General features: G+C 42.8%; 1 protein-coding gene across 1 annotated transcript in view; it reads right to left on the reverse strand.

The window, feature by feature from the left end:
* The window catches only part of LOC102809027 (nephrocystin-3-like), a 43447-nt gene extending 37572 nt beyond the window's left edge, over window positions 1-5875 (reverse strand). Inside the window, exon 1 of the mRNA XM_085495602.1 lies at window positions 5764-5875. The gene's annotated coding sequence lies outside the window, so the exon portion shown is untranslated. The remainder of the gene's footprint in view (window positions 1-5763) is intronic.
* Window positions 5876-19690: the final 13815 nt, after the last annotated feature.

Raw genomic sequence — 19690 nt, forward strand, 5'->3', positions numbered from 1 at the left:
AAAAAATTGAGTGGTGCTGATTGGAGAGGCTCAAAAGGCGGTCTGCTTAGAGCGGACAACACAGCCGACAAGTCCCAGTTGGGCAGTTCCCTTGCATGGGGTTTCAGCGTCTGGAAAGCAATAAATAGTCTTCTAATAGTAGGACAATCGGTTAGTCTTGTTCCCGTACGTTTGAATGGTGGGGCACAAGGCCGACCTGTAGCCAACGATCGCTGCGTAGGACAAACCCACTTCGTCAAACAGGTGGACGAAGGAGCCTGCTACCTGGCCAATAGAGGGATGGTATCGATCAATCTCCCTTCCGCTACACTAACCAGTGTATGCTCGCAGCCTAGAAATGTAGGCTGCATTGGTGGAATCCCAGTTCGCCCTGGCCAGGACGTTGGCAGCCCGCTCAGATAAAGCTTTCGTATGGGCGGGTCTAATGAGAGCCTCTATGCGGGTAAGTGATACCCGCTGGGCTCGTGGTAGTGCACCGTCTGGTGGGGACGGCATGTCCGGTAAGTCCGGAAGCACTGCTGGTGTTTCGACTATCGTTTCCGACAGAAGTGGAAACTAGGCCCTGTTCGGCCAATTGGGTGCAACCAATGATAATATGCAGGTGTGCACCTGTCGAAGTCTTCTCCGGTGCCCGGTGGACTAGCGGGAAGGGAGGAAAAGCGTACACAACTAAGTGGATCCGGGGGGTAGCAAAGCGACCCTGGCCCAGGCTCCTGGAGTCAGCAGGAGTGTTACGTACGTCGGGAGCTTGGTGTTCCGGGGTGCGGCAAACGGTCTAACCTTGGACCGTCCACAGCCGAAACAGCCTGGAGGCTACCCACTGGGGTATCAGCCACTCCGTGTTCTGGAGACGGAGTCGCCCTGAAAGGGCGTCGCCAGACTGTTCCTCACCCCTGGAAGGTGGTGTGCGGTTAGCTCCCCATTGTATTCCAGGCACCAAAGGAGGATTTTGCTCCGCTAGGACTGACAACGATGGGGAATGCGTCTCCCCCTCCTTCTTGAAGGAGACCACCGCTGCGTTGTCTGTGCGGAGCAGGACTCTGTGGTCTCAAACTACGGGTAGAAAGCGTGGTAGTGCTAATTGTACACTGCTCACAGTTCGAGCCGGTTGATATGGTGGTCCCAAAACTATGCGGGAGCCATAACTTTGGGCTTGTTCGTCCAATAGATGCGCTCCCCAACCCTGGGGGGGGGGGGCATTTGTTACCAGAGTCATGCCTGCGGCGAGCGGGTCCAAGGGGGCCCCTCTGCCCGAGGTTGGTCAGTGACGACCACCAGGGCAGGGCTTCCTTCACTTGGTCCGAGATCGAAACCCGCCTATCTAGTTCCCATAGAAGAGCTCGGCGATATAACAAGTGTTATACCGGGCGGCTGCGTAGTGCGGCCTGGGGAACGACCCTTCGAACCGAGGTCATCATTCCGATGATCCGCATTAGTTCACGGAGGGACACCGAGGGAACGCTGACTAGGCATTCGGCTAGGCTGCTTAGCGCTAAGCAATATGCTTGAAATAGCTAAGCCAAGCTTACCTCTGTGTCAAAACTCCATGCCCAGGGACACCAACTGCGCGTTGGCTCGAGGTGGGACTTGTCGATTTACTAACGAGCCCAGCTGGTGAAGTAAATCCCGTGTTAGCCTGATGCGTTTGGCTATTACCCCTTGCCCGGGTTGTTGGTAACCAGTAGTCTGGGTACGGATTGCGGTGTACCGACATCTGGTGAAGCAGCAGCACTACCTGTTTCATCCCTCTGGTGAACACGTAGGGCGCTGTGCCTAACCCGAACGGAGGGGGGAGGGGGCACCGAAGTTCGAATACTTGGCCCAGCTGGGCGATTCGAAGGAGATGGCAACTCGCTAGGTGCATCGGTACGTGCAGGTAGGCCCCGTTTAAATCTAGCGGGGCTAGCCAGTCAAAACGGTGGATGGAGAGAAGAACCCTGGATGGTGTCTCTATGTGGAACCGATCGAGGGGCACGTACTGATTCAGTCTGTCTAGGTCCAAAACTGGACGCCTGCCACTTGTAGATTTGGTACTACGAACACATTTGGGTAGAAGCCTGGACTTAGTTCCGGCTGATGTACCCTGTGTATTGCGTCTTTCCCCAGCAAACTGCTACTTCCTGTCTGATTGCTTCCGCCTTGCGGGAGTCCCCTGGCAGTGCCCAACAGGGGAGACACTGACGGGGGGAAGTGGAGATTTCAGCGGTATGCCGTAAATGGATGTCACCACCTGGGAAGGTCCAGGGGTCGTTCACCCGCCGTCTCCAAACCGGACTACACCGGCGCAATCTGTGTACGACAGGGATGTGTGGCCATGTGTTCGGCAGTTGCAAGGGGGGAGGGTGCTCCCTTCCCCCATGAGGCGAGTTCCCCAAGGCCTGAAGTAGTCACTTAGTTGTGACCTGGCCACTCACCGAACACGTGCCTGTCTCCCCGGTTGCAGAGGTGAGCGTCAAACATGCTTCCCCTGCTGCCGGGTAGACATCCGCCCAGAGAGGGTGAGGAGCCACCACCTGGCTCTTACCTCCCTGGGGGCACGCCACTACCCTTCCCTCCCATGGAAGGGTATAAGCGCTTGCCTCCTGGCTGACTCTGGCTAGCGGGCAACGCCCTAGGGCGTTGTGTTTTCTGTGCTTGGGGTGCCCTCCGCTTGCCCATGGCAGGACCAACTGGCTAGCGGATTCAATCTGAACCCTCTGATTCATTGCACTCCGAAGCTCCGAGACTGTACCCACCATTCCCTGAACAAAGAGGGTGGAGGGTATCCAGTCTGCGTCACTGAGGTGGGGACGTACCCCGGCTCAGCTTGTCGGCGAAAACACATGCGTCTAAGGCCGCGTCTCGTAGCACAGTAGAGGCCCTGGCCAAGCGAGCCAGGCAACACTAGGGGGTGTCGCACGTAGATGTGCGGTGGCCCACCAGTAAAAATGTCGCCTGGTCTAGGAGGCTGGTGCGTTCTGCCTCCAAGGTCACCAGAGTGCTGGGCACGCATAATAATGTGCTCAAGCAACTCTGCCCTCAGGGCTAGATGGGTCGTCCTCAATTGGCAAAGACACCCATGGAACGCGGCTATCCCCCTTTGCCAGGTTTGCCAAATTCATGGTACCGGGGTCTGGGGAAGGAGCCTTGGAATCCGGTTGGGGGCGTTTTGGTCTCATCCCACGCTATGGGGTCTGATCCCGAAATACACCGACCGGGTAGCGTTTGGTCCAGTGGGAAATGTTGCCTAACGTTATCCCCACCCGGGGGCCTTAAGCATTACATCCTCCGCGGCTGACCAACGCTGCCCATCAACACCGTTTGCGTGCTCTGCGCCCCACTCCGCACTCAGACGGACAGGGGAGAGATGTGCCGACGGGGTTGCTTTGGATCCCGACGCCCGTGATCCCATAAGCGTTGAAGCAACCTTAGGTGGTCGCTTTAGGATCAAGGGTGGGGGTATATACATCGTATCACTGGGATCGATGATACTCCGCCTCACCCCAAAAGCGTGGCTCACCGAGTCATATAGATGGAAGACTCTGAGGGACCGCCCGGAGTACCGGCTGTATCCAACGCGAGTGAACTGCGTCTCCTCTAACTTAAAATATGTGAGAGGGAGCGTGTTCGACTGTGCGTCTCATGACAGGGTCGGTTCCCTCTGGGGACGCCCGTGGGCCGGTAAGAAAGGAGTCAAAACCCACAGCGGGGACCGGACACAAGGATAAATTCGTTACCGTTGTACCGTTACCGCGTGACGAACCCTAGCTGGCTGAAAGTTGGGGGGGGGGTCAACGCGTGCCCTGCCCTGAAAGCCCTGCCCCGAGATCGGAGGCTTGGCTGCCAGCACCCCGTTGGCATTCAGTGCCCGCGGATCCAGAGAAGGACCGGTGCAATTAGCCTGAGCCTCGGCCACCCCCCAAAATAGTGGGAGAGCCGTGACTGGGAACGGGGGTTCCCCGGAAGAGACGTGTTTGAATGCAAACATGCTTTCGTGTCTCTTCCTGCTAGCCCACCGAGGGGACACAGTGGAGACAGCTCGCTCCGACTGCGTCTGATCTACCCGGCCTGCCAGGGACGCAATTGCCCCGACAGTCCTTCGACCAAAGCCCTCAACTCAGAGGCAAACCCGGTGCCGTGCGAGGAAGGGTCCACAAAGAGACCCGCAACGGGCCCCATAGGAGGAAAGCCTCCAGGGGCACAGCCTCGCTGCAGCCGGTAAAATCGGGTAAACCACCACCTGAAAAAAAAAACAGACTGTGAGGATGCCCTCCGATCGGCGGAGGAGACCGAGAAAAATATCGGTACCTCCACCGTCGGGCCTCTTACTCGACGTCCCGGTACATGAAGTACCGGTAGCCGAGCGTGAGGACTTTCCACTCATGCAAAACACGCAACTCACTTTAACCGATTTGTTTACTGGACGCGCGACCTTGCTGTGACGCGGTCATGCAGTCTCAGCGATCTTGATGGCTCTGAAAGAAAATCTCAGGCCTCAGAACTCCAGTGAAAAAAACACGCTTTCACGCAAAAACCCCGAAACCCGCACGTAGCTACGACAAAGTATCTCGGATGCGGTTTCTATGCTGGTAAATTCTGAATATAACCACTGCACGGTCGACTCGAAACACGAGGAGACCGGAAAGAAAAACGGCAGCGAGCCCTGGTGCTGTCATTACACCTATATATTGCTAAATACATTAAAAATAAAAGACGACATGCATGAGGGAAACGAATTACAGTTGTAAAAGGTGCCGCCATGAAATCAACATGTGACTACGTAGTGGCGTCGGATTTTGATTTCTTTGCTGTGAAAAATACTACACACAAAGGGGAAAACGACACGAGGGTAAAAAAAAGACAAGGAAAACTTATCCTACCAGCTACCATGTCGGATGCCGAGCAGCGGCAACAACCCAAGCTATAAATCCGGACAGGAAAAAAAAAGCAGGCGATCCAGCAGAGCTCGCTAAATTTCATCTTCACTCGAGGCGGAGAGAAATTAAGAGTGATGGACGGCTACCTGTGGCGTTGCCAGGTGGCCTCGGTCACGTGGGTTCGTGACGTAAGGGGTAAAAGAATCTTGAGGTCATGGGGCTTCCCCTGACCTGGATTCTATCTCTCCGTCACCGGCAGAATCGCTGATTAATGCCTACAGTTCAAAATAGTCATTTTGACTAACTGGAGTCTATGGTGGGTAATTGAACATAGTGAATTAGCGTCCTCACTCCTTCTCATTTCTACCTCCATGCTTAGACAGTATTAGACGATAATATCGACAATATTTGAGGAAAATATATTGAACTAATATTCTTCAACCTGGTATTTTTTATAGATTTTATTTTTCATTCTTTTCGTCTGTTTTTTCGAGTTTAAAAAATGTGAGCTGGCTGGAGCCTTCATCCCTTGGATATTTCTTACACTAGATACCAGCCGATACCCCCCCCCCCCCCAGTACAGTTGATTATAGTTCGTGGGCTCCCTGTGATCACACAATAATTATTATAATTATATGGTAATGTAATGGATTTGCGTGAAATATTGTTAAAATAGGAAATATTTACCAATTCGAACACCCATATCAAATTAGTAGTATTCAATATGCAAGTTTCCAACGGTTGAATGCAAAGTCATAACAACCACCGCTAAAATCTTCATTGGGATGATATTGATGGTGAAATGTTTTCATGATCAGTTTATTTTGACGCCCGCTCTGTCAGTTCGTAAAAACAACATCAGTTAAAAATGTAAGAAAATTGTATCGTAAAAGCTAAGAACACTTACCCATGCTGTTCAGTTGTGTATAAATACATTATAACTCAGCATCGTAGTTTGTGGTATGTCTTCTCTTATATCCGCCATTTTTAGTGCATCCTCGTTCAACGTCATTATAATGTGATTGAGATTAGAATATATTAATCAAAGATAAAAGTATCCATGTTCATCAGTCCAATGAATAGCTGATTATATAAAACATATACTTATATAATATATAACAATACATTGTATTACTTGTCAATACTAAATAAATCATTTGAACAAAGCTAGAATGAGGTTATTTGACCCGGGATTTGACCTTTGATTGTATTTACATTCGTCAAAAGTGGGTCATAAGATTGCGAGTAACGTGACTGTTTCTAGTAAGACGGAGACCACACGCGTAGAAACTTCGGAAACAACAAAAATCGAAACTACAAATTGAGAAATCTATAAAAATAGATATCTGCAATCATAACTTCTCGATGCAAATACTATACTGTATGAAATATTTTCGTTTTATAAAACCGGTGCCGATCAATCAGCTGACTGATCAATGTTCAAGTTGTTGCCAAAGAGAAACGGACGAAAAGTTGTTTTTATTCAATTTGTTTTACACACCTCAGTAATTATGTTGGAGTATGAATTTGAATTACTGTACATGCCTTCCATCATACGACGAGAATATGACTCGAATATCATGACAATATCGTGAATATTAATATTTTGATGTGAATGTCAATTCTGGAGAGCACTAACAAATTAAGAGCGGCCTAGTCAACATAGGAAAATATCTAAACACTGGGTAATTAATTAGGTCATTGTCACATCGGACGGGCTACATATTTGTTGAACATTCGTGGTAACATTTGGATTAATTTAGAGGCGTATTTACAAATATTATTAATAATAACGGTATTGTTATAATGTTGGGCAGTTACAGCTTGTATAGGGGGGAAGTAAAACATGACCTTTTAGATAAAAAAAAGTATTTACCTATGTTACTATATACATATACTACCTGCTATTTCACGAGACCACAAGCCCAGGGAAATACTCAAATAACGGATATTTTTTATTAACACCTCCGCGTTCAAAGTTGTATTGTGGGAGATTAGGTCAGACTTTTTTTTATTCCTTGTTTCTCGAGTTTTTATAAGGCAATTTTTTGAGGGGTCGGAAAAATAAAATATTTTTTTTTTTCCCCATTAGATTTGTGTGATTCGGATCAGATAACCTTGTATAACCTTGTTTCTCATCTGCGCGTGACTTTAGTACTCTGATCATGATACTCCCACGAAAATGCAACTTGGATTTGATATGCGGCGGGCGGTAAAAAAATGAAGATCAAAATAATATTTTTTTAGCAATTTTTTGCGCTTACAAGTCGGCGGGCGCAAGAAATTACGCTAAAATAAAAATTTATTTTTATTTCATTTTCGGCTCATGCTCATTCGGCGGATTCGCGAAACAAGGGATAATAAAAGTCTGGCCTTACTACACGCTTACGCAATCATGCAAATTGCGAAATGATATACACGAACAGCGACCGAAATGGATATAATTGGGTGTTAATCACCCATGTGATTGCGTACTTAGTATATGGCCGGAGGGATAGTTTCGTGTACTTTTGGGGTATATCTCAGACTCCTAACAATACTTTCCCCAACATAGCGTAATCTCACTCCAGTTAAAATTTCATGAATGTAATAGTCAAAAATTAAGATATAAAAAATATACAGGAGAGACTTTTGAACGTAAGGGTCCTTAGAACTCCTAACAAACGTCCGACTCTACAAAAATCTTACATGTCAAACTGATGAATTGTAAACGATACAGAACTTTAAAAAAAATATACATTAAACCACAGTCCTTGTGTCGTGTCAAATTTTGCATAGAAAAGCAAATGTGATGAGCACAGTAAGTTTCTTTAAAACAAGAGCATAAAACAGGAATTGAAATAAGTGTATATATCAGTCGTGTAAATTTCGAAAAATCATATGTCAAACAAATCGTTGTCATGTAAATTGTGAATTTCAAATATCGATTATCAAGGCAATCATTAATTCGTAGCAAAACCATAATAGCATTGCTGCAAAACATATATTTTGCATACATTTTGAATAAAGTAAATAATTACATACATTAACAACATTTTAGCACGTCCATTGGTCCAGGTAATTTGATGGGCCGCGCGAATATAACCAATGAATATCAATTCTCTTCCTGCGTATAGTTTACACTGGTATAATATTACATATGTAATTGTTACTTCCATCCAAGTTCGTTGCAACAGGGTAGGAAATGTGCTGACTGGCATACTTATAGAATCAAAGTCGTCAAAGATCTTGGACGGAGCATGGAGGTAGTTTACAAAGGTCTAAGGTCCGAAAACGCTCAAAAATGGTTAAGCTATTTCAACAATTACGTTGAAGTCAACGATCTCAATGGTGCACGACGAATAGTCGCACTTCAAATGGAAGGTAACGCTGAATCTTGGTTGCAAGAGTCAATTGATCCCAAATAGTACACATATAGGGGACATAACACAGTTGTTTTTACGCGATTTCCAGAATACAGATACAACCTGCAGTGGGAAAAATAACAATCGCTAGTATAGCGCAAAGAAGGCCGTAATGAGCCCGTTGATGAATATGTGATAGGTATTTTTGATGGTTAAAAACCTTTCACTTAGGTAACCGGGATTCGGTCGTTTCCACGCTAGGCTGACAAAAAACACACACAAGCTTCGTTCATGTTCCCAAACGATTCTCTGCCAAGTCCCTGGTTTTCACCCGAGACAGCATTAAATCACTCTTTATTAGTCCCCGTTCGGACGGAGTCCGAAAACGGGGACTTATGTTTTGCCCTGTGTGCGTCCGTGCGTCCGTGCGTCCGTGCGTCCGTGCGTCCGTGATCACCTGTATCTCGAACATGCATGGACCGATTATGTTCAAACTTCACTCATACATCACACATTATATGGGACATATGCACATGCATTTTTTTCATGATCCGATTAACGATAGCCGAATAGCGGCCATTTTAAGACCGAAAATGCATCAAAATGGCACATTTTCACCATTCCGGACCCGGATCTCAGTTATGCATGGACGGATTTCGTTCAAATTTGGTACATACATTAAACATAATAGGACCTTGATGCACGTCATTTTTTTTTTCGGATCAAGTTCGAAATGGCCGACTGGCGGCCATTTTGTTTTAAAGAATTCAGTTCTGGATCCGTATCAGGGACATGTCTGGATTGATCAAGTTCAAACTTCACACACACAAGGTACATCATGTCACAAATATGTATGTGCATTTGTTTCATGATCCCATTAACGATAGCCAAATGGCGGCTGCTTTAAGGCCGAAAATGCATTGAAATCGCACATTTTCACCATTCCGGCCCCAGATCTCAGTTATGCATGGACGGATTTCATTCAAATTTGGTACATACATTAAACATAATAGGACCTTGATGCACGTCATTTTTTTTTTCGGATCAAGTTCGAAATAGCCGACTGGCGGCCATTTTGTTTTAAAGAATTCAGTTCTGGATCCGTATCCGAGACATGTCTGGATTGATCAAGTTCAAACTTCACACACACAAGGTACATCATGTCACAAATATGTATGTGCATTTGTTTCATGATCTCATTAACGATAGCCAAATGGGGGCCGCTTTAAGGCCGAAAATGCATTGAAATCGCACATTTTCACCATTCCGGACCCGTATCTCAGTTATGCATGGATGGATTTTGTTCAAATTTGGTACATACATTAAACATAATAGGACCTTGATGCACGTCATTTTTTTTTTCAGATCAAGTTCGAAATGGCCGACTGGCGGCCATTTTGTTTTAAAGAATTCAGTTCTGGATCCGTATCTGAGACATGTCTGGATTGATCAAGTTCAAACTTCACACACACAAGGTACATCATGTCACAAATATGTATGTGCATTTGTTTCATGATCCCATTAACGATAGCCAAATGGTGGCCGCTTTAAGGCCGAAAATGCATTGAAATCGCACATTTTCACCATTCCGAACCCGGATCTCAGTTATGCATGGACGGATTTTGTTCAAATTCGGTACTTACATTAAACATAATAGGACCTTGATGCACGTCATTTTTTTTTCGGATCAAGTTCGAAATGGCCGACTGGCGGCCATTTTCTTAAAGAATTCAGTTCTGGATCCGTATCCAAGACATGTCTGGATTTATCAAGTTCAAACTTCACACACACATGGTGCATCATGTCACAAATAGATATGTGCATTTGTTTCATGATCCGCTTAGCAATAGCTGAATGATGGCCATTTTAAGGCCGAAAATGCATTAAAATCACGTATTTTCACAATTCCAGAACCGGATCTCAGTCATGCATGCATGGATTTTGTTCAGATTTAGTACAATGTGTTGTACATATGCAGGTGCATTTCGGTCATGATCTGCTTTGAATGTATATGCCACTCAAATATGAACGGAACGGGGACGTGTCATTGACAATGACTTGTTTCTTGTCACTCCTTAACCAATTACAATCAGTATAAGAGACTCCAAGGCCTTGCCTTCAAACAAACAACCAATCACATGAAAGTTTTACACATCATAATCAATTAATTACTCGTCAAGCTGTCTAGAAAAAACACTTCTATATATTGTCAACACTAACTAATATTGATGGGGTAATAGTCTCGCACTAACATTCCACAAAGATACCACCTTAGTTAAAATCGCAAACAACATTGGTTTAGAATTACAGCTACTGTATTGTATCTTAAAAACTGCAGAGTCATAAGATGTTTTTGGTTGATTTCGACCAGCTCGCCATCTGGTCTTGTCATTAACCTTTATCAGTATATGTCATGGCAACCACTGTCAAACTGACTGAAATATAAATCATGATACAACCCCCTGTTTTACATTCTGCATGTTCTCCGAACATACCGTTCCAATACCAAGGATGTCATCACATTTATATTTCACACGTCAAATACATCAACAATTGTTATGCAAGTAAAATACACTCTAATATAACAAAATACATAGTTTCAAATGAGTAAATACAATGATTACATATGGTAATTATAATTTCAAATAAAAAGCTATAAATTTAAACACTACTGTTATGATTCTAAAATACAATAGTTATATATATTTAAATAAAAAGATTATGAGGTTAAATACATTGGTTATATTTTCGAATATCCTACTCTATCAAGGAGAGGTGCCAGCACTTCACTTGCTATCCCAATTATTCAGTATTGGGTTCCCTATCTACTGCATACTAGTAATATCCCTGGGAATCTCGGTATATACTTCAGATAGACCTACCAATAATCTATAATGATTCCCTACCCCTTCCACAGCCATGCACTTACTATCTTTCCACCTTGGTATCTTAACGGCTTTGGGCAAAGGAATTACACGTTCTACACCATGAAATTTGTATTTTAAATCACCCCATTCGATATTCAACACAGACGAAATTATACCACGTTCAACTGTTAAATTTTCGATCACGGGTCGCTTTGCAAAAGCTAAATGACTCGGAGACACGTACAGGGTCATAACATTTACCAAGACATACAGCTTGTCATTGGATATCTCTAAAATTAACTTAGTACGGGGCAATTTAGGTGCACGATACATTATAGAGCGATTACGATAACACTTGCACAATCGAATAACCGCCAATATCAATAAGAATCCTGAACACATTAAAATCAGAATTAACGTTTCATTTCGAAGTTGGATCATGGAACTCTTCAAATCTCGCAAGGGATGGTCCGTAATTAACTCATCTACTGGCAAATATAACGTTTTAGCCCGGGCCCTGGGAAGGGTTGCAATCAATATGCTCAAAGTTCTCACCTTACAAACTGTATATACTGACAAAATCAGTGACCCTGTGCATATAATAGCCAGAATGGTTTCAATTATAGTAATAGTTTTGACTTCCAAAAACGGTAAGGCAGGGGTTTCATCCATAATGTCGCTAAATAATTTGTCCGCTTTAGAATAATAAATTGGTTTATTTTTCCTTAATAAATCTGCCGTTCTGTTTAAATCTACCACAAAACGTGCGTCAGAACGTACAATTTCCTCGAAATTCCCTCTGTTAATGGTGATGTTAGGGAGTTGTACTCGCCACGGGTTTTCATACATCGATTCCCCCGTAATTTCTGTCAAATCATCTGGGTCATAAAAGGGTATTAAAAATGGCAAACTTACCGGATGCAGAAACGTGGGGGCCTCGTCTTCTGTGCAACTAGTTAACAATGGCGATATATAATAATTGTCGGAATTTATAGCGCATCCACAGGGCAATTTAATTATACACATTGTACAACCTTCAATAGGCTCAGGGCTTTTATCCCCGCATGCTATTAACCATTTTGTATCATTGCTATTCACTAAAATATTTCCCTGTTCGATTTCGAGAATCTTAGGGTCGTATACTGGGTTGAGTATTAAATCTATTTTACATGTGTTATGAATTTCCTCTTTATTATCATAGAACAAGGCCTTCGTACACGACGACTTACGCATATTTATCATGGTAATTACAGAGGGACAATCTTTTACTGTCAGACCAGTACAAGACGAAATTTGGTCTGTACTCATTTCAACGTAGTAAGTTTCATCTTCATTAACCCCAAAATACTCTGCAACTGACGTTACCTTCGTGCGCCCGTTCTTTGCTGTATTATTGTCGAAATGCTGAGGTTTATCACCTAAATCATAAATCACTTTATACACTTCGAATATGTCGTTTTTTATTGTAATGGGGATTCCAACCTTTATGTACACATTATTGTCTGTACCTCGAAATGTCACTCTCGCATTATGGTAATAATAATTCAAATTCGTGTATGTTATATCAAAATTAGGATATTTCTTTCGTAGTTTCTTTCGCACTGCCCTTAAAGCATCCCCTAACACTCTCGGTCCTACCAACTGCAAAGGTAACCTTTCTTGTAATAACACGTCAATCGAACAACTCACCCTACGTTGTGTCTCCCTTTCAAGTAACTGTAACGCTTGCAGCCGTTGAATAGCATATCGAAACATTAAATGTGTGGATCGCCGTTCATAATTTAATTCTTTTTCTAACGCCTCTTGATTTAGTTCCATTCTGTTCAAGCGCTTTCTCCATTGCGATAAATCAGATACGATCGAATAAATGGCCTCATGATTTTCCTTAATCCTATTCAGAGCATTCTCTATTCTTTTATTCGTTGTGAAAACATATGAATTTAAATCATCTTTGTACGCAACAATTTGATCTGTCATAACCTCGGTGGAACTTTCCAATGCCGCTACATGTCGTCTCAAAATATTTACGTCGTTCGACGTGGCCGTTCCGAATAAAGATTTCGATACCTTCCCTACAAAGTCTAATAATCCCCTTTTCTGTCGTTCATTTCCCAAATTCTTTTTCTCTATCTTTGGAAATAACACACGAATCGCTTGCTCATCTCTCGAAATATGATACATATAGAACTTATTCTGTTGTTCGACTAACTTCAAAGTTTCCCCGTATTCCTCACAAAACTTCGGAATGAGGTGAACTGTTTCGTTCGAACATAATGACCCATTCACACTCATCATAGGAATATCTAAATAAGGTATTGCGAATGTATGATGCCAGTACGTTAAGCTGTTATCGATGTTTGCTACCCGTTCAAACAATACTCCATAATTGGGGCGCAGAACATAATCTCTCATCTGCACAGACGGTTTCCATCGTACGACCAGTAATACACTAATAAATATCAACGCTATTCTCATCTTGACATCAATTTCTTGGGAGACGCACTATAAATTAGTAATGAAATGAAAAGAAAGGAGTATGACATATGATAAATGAAAAATCTGTGGCCAATTCTCAATTTGCGTGGTCGAATGGTAGAATTAAAAACCCACCTAAAGCGTTTCCTATGTTCTCATCAAATTGTCCATGGCGTCACCGCCCGGCGTCTTCATGAAAGTGTGACCCCCAACACCAAACCCGTACGTAGCTATAGTGCGGACATCACTCCTCCATGTAATTTAAACTTAGGCTTTATCATAGATTCTTTCCACGCTCTTTGAGAAATGATCTCGTATGAATGAATTCGTTAAGTATTATCTTTAGTAATGAATGATGTGCGTCCCAGGGCCTAAATAACACTCGTCTTGTCACACACTAATCTCTTTTTAATATACTTCTAAACCATTAATCAACTTTTCCCGCCTTCTTTTATTCGCTTTTGTCGACCCCATAAGGGGTATCGGATGGTCTTCTAAAAATAATCTCGCCTGTTCGTTTAAATTGTCATAACATTCCCAAGAATTTTGATCTTTCGGGTACCCCACCCATTTAACAAGATACTCTTTTCTACCGTTCCTCAGCCTCCCCTTAATAATCTTTTCGATACCAAAATATCCGCTATTCTTACTATTCATCTCTGTGTCTCTGGGCCCTACCGAATCATTTTCTCCTTCGGGTATATCATCTAAATTAGGAACATTTTCTCCAGGAATTTCCGTTTGAGTGGGTGGGGGTTCACTTTGCATTTCCGTACCCCTCTCATCAGCATTCACGATTTCAAATTCAGGGGCTTCCCCAAATATATCCCCTTCATTTTGTTCCTCGCGTAAAGCTCCGCGTTTCAGTCTGTTCACATGAACTATATTTTTAAATATTTTCCCATCGCATACGCGTTGCAATCGAAAGTTCACGGGAGATACTTTTTCGAACGTACGATATGGGCCGTGCCACCGATGTTCTAGTTTTTTACTCAATCCCGATGTTGCTTTAGGCGTGTACAAATAAACAATATCCCCAACTTGGAACGTACTTTCTTTCGCTCTCCTGTCAAAATAATATTTCATTTTTCCCTGATTAGCCTCAATGCATTTTAAAGCAGTCTCATGGGCAACCTTTAATTTTTCTTTCAGTAATTCCGCATAATCTCGGGGTACCTTATTCTCTTGTTCTGGTTCTAATAACACTGTGTCTATTGGCAACGTCGCCCGTCTCCCATATGTTAAGTAAAACGGTGTTTCTTGAATCGTTTCCTGTTTAGTTACTCTATACGCAAATAATGCGGCCGGTATAAATACATCCCAATCTTCCTGTCTAGAGTCGCAAAACATACTTAATATTTGAATTAATGTTTGATTAAAACGTTCCGTATTCGCGTTACATTGTGGGTTATATGGCGTCGTGTTTGCTTTTCTGATTCCAAACATTTGGCAGGTCGCTTTGATTACTTCCGACAAGAAATTTTGACCCCTGTCTGACAAGAGACATGTTGGTGCTCCGTACCTGCATATAATTTCATCAAATAGAATCCTAGCTGTTGTTCGAGCATTCATGTTTTCCGTCGCGAACGCCTCAGCCCATTTCGTAAAATAATCAGTAAACACGATAATATACCGATTTCCCGCCCGAGTTTTATGCATGGGCCCAATAAAATCAACTCCGACCCTATGCCAAGGGGCTTCTATTTTTAACGGTATCAAGGGGGCCTTGGAGCGTAGTTTAGGAGATTTCCTAGTGGCGCAATCTACACACGTAGACACCCAACTATGGATTTCAGAAGCCATTTTTGGCCAATAATAACGCTGCCTGATTGAAGCATAAGTTCTTGCAAACCCAAAATGACCCACCGTTACTTCATTGTGAAATTGTTCTAAAACGCGATTTCTTAATTTATGCGAAATGACTAACTTTTTTACGCAATCCTGTTCTTTACTAAATTTACCCTTGGGGAACCAGAGGTGATATAATTTTTCATTTTCCATAACATATTCGTCTCTAGTATATGCTAATATTCGCGCCTTGCGCGGTTCAGGCGGTAGGGTCCCGTTTATTAAATAATCTATTATTTGGCTTATCTCTGGGTCGGCTCGTTGCATTTCGCTAACATTACACCAGCCTGTGTCTGCAGGCGTTCCACCGACTACATTTTCTTCACAATATACGTCTACTGTTCCTTCATTATTAATTTCCGGTTGGACTTTATCAGTTACTAAGGATACTATTCCAATCAAATCATCGTCTTCCTCTAATTCTGTAATCGTTTGGGGCCCCTCATAGGTACGTCTAGACAATGCATCCGCGTTTTGGTGAATCTTACCGGGCCTATGTACAACTTCAAAATCATACTGTTGTAGGGCAATGACCCACCTTCCGATTCGGCCCTTAGGTCTTACTAACCCAAATATATACTTTAAACTTGAGTGATCTGTTATTACCTTGAACTTTGCGTGCCTTAAATATGGGTCGAAATATTTAATTCCTACCACTACGGCCAAAGCCTCTAATTGTGTTATAGGATAATTACGCTCTGCCGGGGTCAACGCCCGCCCGCCATACGCAATAACTCTCTCACGTCCGTCTTGTAATTGCGATAAAATAAAACCGATGGCTTGGCCAGAGGCGTCGCAACTTAATATAAATGGCTTCTCAAAATCGGGGTATGCCAATATAGGCGGATTTGTTAGCGCTTCTTTCAGCTGTTCGAATGCCTGTTGACATTCTTTCGTCCATTCAAACGCAATATTTTTGCTAGTCATTGTATTCAAAGGCCTGGCTATTTTCGCATATTGGAACACTAACTTTTTATAATAATTACAAATACCTAAGAATCTTCTCAAACTTCTTACATCACGTGGAACGGGGAAATCCCTTATGGCTGCACATTTTTCTGGATCTGCTCTGATACCGTCCTTACTTATCACGTGACCTAAATATTTAACCTCTTTACACGCAAAATTACATTTTGATAACTTCAGTTTTAAATTAGCCTTTCTTAACCTTTGGAATATTTGATCCAGGTCCCCCAAATGTTTCTCAAAAGTATCGGAAAATACGATTATATCATCTAGATAAACTAAACAACTCTTCCAATTCAATCCCCTAAGCACAATATTCATGAGCCGTTGAAACGAATGTCCACTCCCAGCGACCCCCATCGGACATCGGTTAAATTGATAATTCCCAGCATGGGTCGTAAATGTAGTGAGTTCACGACTATCTGGATGTAGGTCTAATTGGAAATATCCACTTTTTAGATCAAGCGTCGAAAAATATTTGGGTTTGGCTATTCCTAAGGAGTCAAAACAATCCACTATTAAGGGTAAGGGGTATGGTTCTAATTTTGTGATTGCATTCAACTTTCTATAGTCGACACAGAATCGATAAGCACCCCCAGGTTTCGTAACCAAGACAACCGGAAAACTCCATTCCGAAACAGAAGGTGAAATTATATCTTCAGATAACATATCATTAATTTGTTTTTCAATCTCCGATCTTTTTTGAGGAGTGACCCTGTATGGCCGACAACTAATTGGGTCGGGGTCGCCTACTAATCTTATTCTATGTTGGATTAATTTTGTGTGACCCATATGTCCGGCAATTTCAGCAAATATATCTCCATTCATATTTAAAAATTTCCTTAACCTTTCTTTTTGTTCAGAGTTTAAATCTGCCCTCGCCATGTCAATATTGAAAGGGTTTACTGTTTCACTAGGGTGATCATCGTACTTGAACTCATTCAAACTTAAGTGCTCCCCCTCTGAGCCGACGTTAATTATGCCAGTATCCGGGGTCAAACATTGTATCATTCCAACTTTAATGCCTCGAGGAATTTGAATTTCTGTGTCTAACGGATTCATTATTCTAATTGGCACCTTATTCTTATGTATTTCAAAAATGCCTTTGGCAGTCAATAACCCATACTTAGATAAATTATTCACGCACCTATTTTCTGCAATTACCCCATTTGGATAATGATATCGAGTTTTACAAGTCATAATTTGCTGTGTCTTGGGAGGAATTGTAATACTATTTTGTGTCCATATTGGCGACTTCGGTCTCAAATGAAACTTTCGGGATGAGAAATCAATAACTGCTTTATGTTCCGCTAGAAAATCTGCTCCAATTATCACATTACTTTTTGTATAGTCGACAATGTGGAAAGGAATAGTCACTTTTTGATCCGCTATTTCTGCCTTGACATAGATTCGACCTCTGAGCGGAACTATTTGACCGTTCACAGTACGTGCTGAACTTCGAAGAGGGGGGGGGTATATTTTACGATTTCTCAAGTTTGGAAAGTTTCGTATGAAACTTCTTGAAATAACTGAAATCTCAGCTCCCGTGTCTACCAATGCCCATACATAATCATTATCTAATCTTACTTTAATTAAACTATTTCTATAGATATCGGTTGATACTGAACACAAAAGAGGGCTGTCTACCATCCTTTTCGTATGGCTAGTCAGTCTATTCTCCGCCCTTACTAAAATAGACTTTTTGGGTTTAAATTACCCCCTTGTTTTTCGTCATCACAATTTTTAGCAATATGGCCTTTCGCCCCACAACTATAACAAATTATATCTTTCAAATTTCCTTTTTGTGCCCCTCTTCGACACTCTCTCGCCCTATGACCCCTTTTGCCACAATTATAACAATTTCCACTGAAATAACTTCCACGGCTGTAACAGCCGGCTGCTGAATGACCCTGCTTATTACAAATGCCACATATCGGAATTGTATTGAATTTTCTACCTTGGTAAGTTAGGTTTGAACCAACCTGACTCTCTGGTCCCTGGAACTGCTGCGGGCTGTATACGTACTGCGGTCGATGTTGTTGTAATAATTGTTCAGTTTTCTGTGCTAACCTTTCCACGCTGAATTCAATCGCTGATAGATCTGCGCCATTCTTTTTTTTCTCGCCTTCCTGCATCTGACAAGCTATCTCACTCAGTCTGGCTCTTCGTCTCGCTTCATCAATGGTTTGAGGCTGATGGACAATCACCTAACTCTTGATGTCATTCCGTAGCCCGGCGCGAAAATAACGTAATTGTTCTTCGGGTGTTTTACGAAGTCGGGCACAACGCGACTTGATATTTGCCACGTAATCTTCTACGGATTCGTCAGCCTCTTGTTTTCGCTCAGACAGTTCTTGTTCTAGTATCCAGTCTAAATCGGCGTTTTCAAAATATGCAATAAAGGCCGCCGTTAAAGCTTCATAATCATCTCTTACTTGGGCTGGCAATTCATTTACCCACATCTCGGCTGGGCCAGTCATCAACATTCTGAATCCTGCCGCTTTTCTATCATTCGGCAGTTGGTTAAAGTCTGCATACGCATTAAATCTCTGTAACCAGGATGTTGCGTTCTCTGATTGTTTACCTTTAAACGGAGCTGGCCCGATTCCCATGTTGACAGGCGTTGGACGATTTTGAAGATCTTCCACCACTTCCTGAATTCCTTCTACTGCTTGTTGTGTCATTCTTTGGTCTCCAGCAATGGCTTGTGTCATTTGTCCAAGATGTTCCGTTAAAACTTCACGAATCCCTTCCATCATGTATGTCTTTTGTCTTGTAATCATACAGTGTTCCCAGGATGATTTTTGTGTTGAACACAATGCCCAAGGGTTATCCACCACGTGTGATAGGTATTTTTGATGGTTAAAAACCTTTCACTTAGGTAACCGGGATTCGGTCGTTTCCACGCTAGGCTGACAAAAAACACACACAAGCTTCGTTCATGTTCCCAAGCGATTCTCTGCCAAGTCCCTGGTTTTCACCCGAGACAGCATTAAATCACTCTTTATTTCTTGTCACCCCTTAACCAATTACAATCAGTATAAGAGACTCCAAGGCCTTGCCTTCAAACAAACAACCAATCACATGAAAGTTTTACACATCATAATCAATTAATTACTCGTCAAGCTGTCTAGAAAAAACACTTCTATATATTGTCAACACTAACTAATATTGATGGGGTAATAGTCTCGCACTAACATTCCACAAAGATATCACCTTAGTTAAAATTGCAAACAACATTGGTTTAGAATTACAGCTACTGTATTGTATCTTAAAAACTGCAGAGTCATAAGATGTTTTTGGTTGATTTCGACCAGCTCGCCATCTGGTCTTG

Source organism: Saccoglossus kowalevskii, chromosome 22 (genome assembly GCF_978046115.1).
Source record: "Saccoglossus kowalevskii chromosome 22, keSacKowa6.1, whole genome shotgun sequence".
Taxonomy (NCBI): Eukaryota; Metazoa; Hemichordata; class Enteropneusta; family Harrimaniidae; genus Saccoglossus; species Saccoglossus kowalevskii.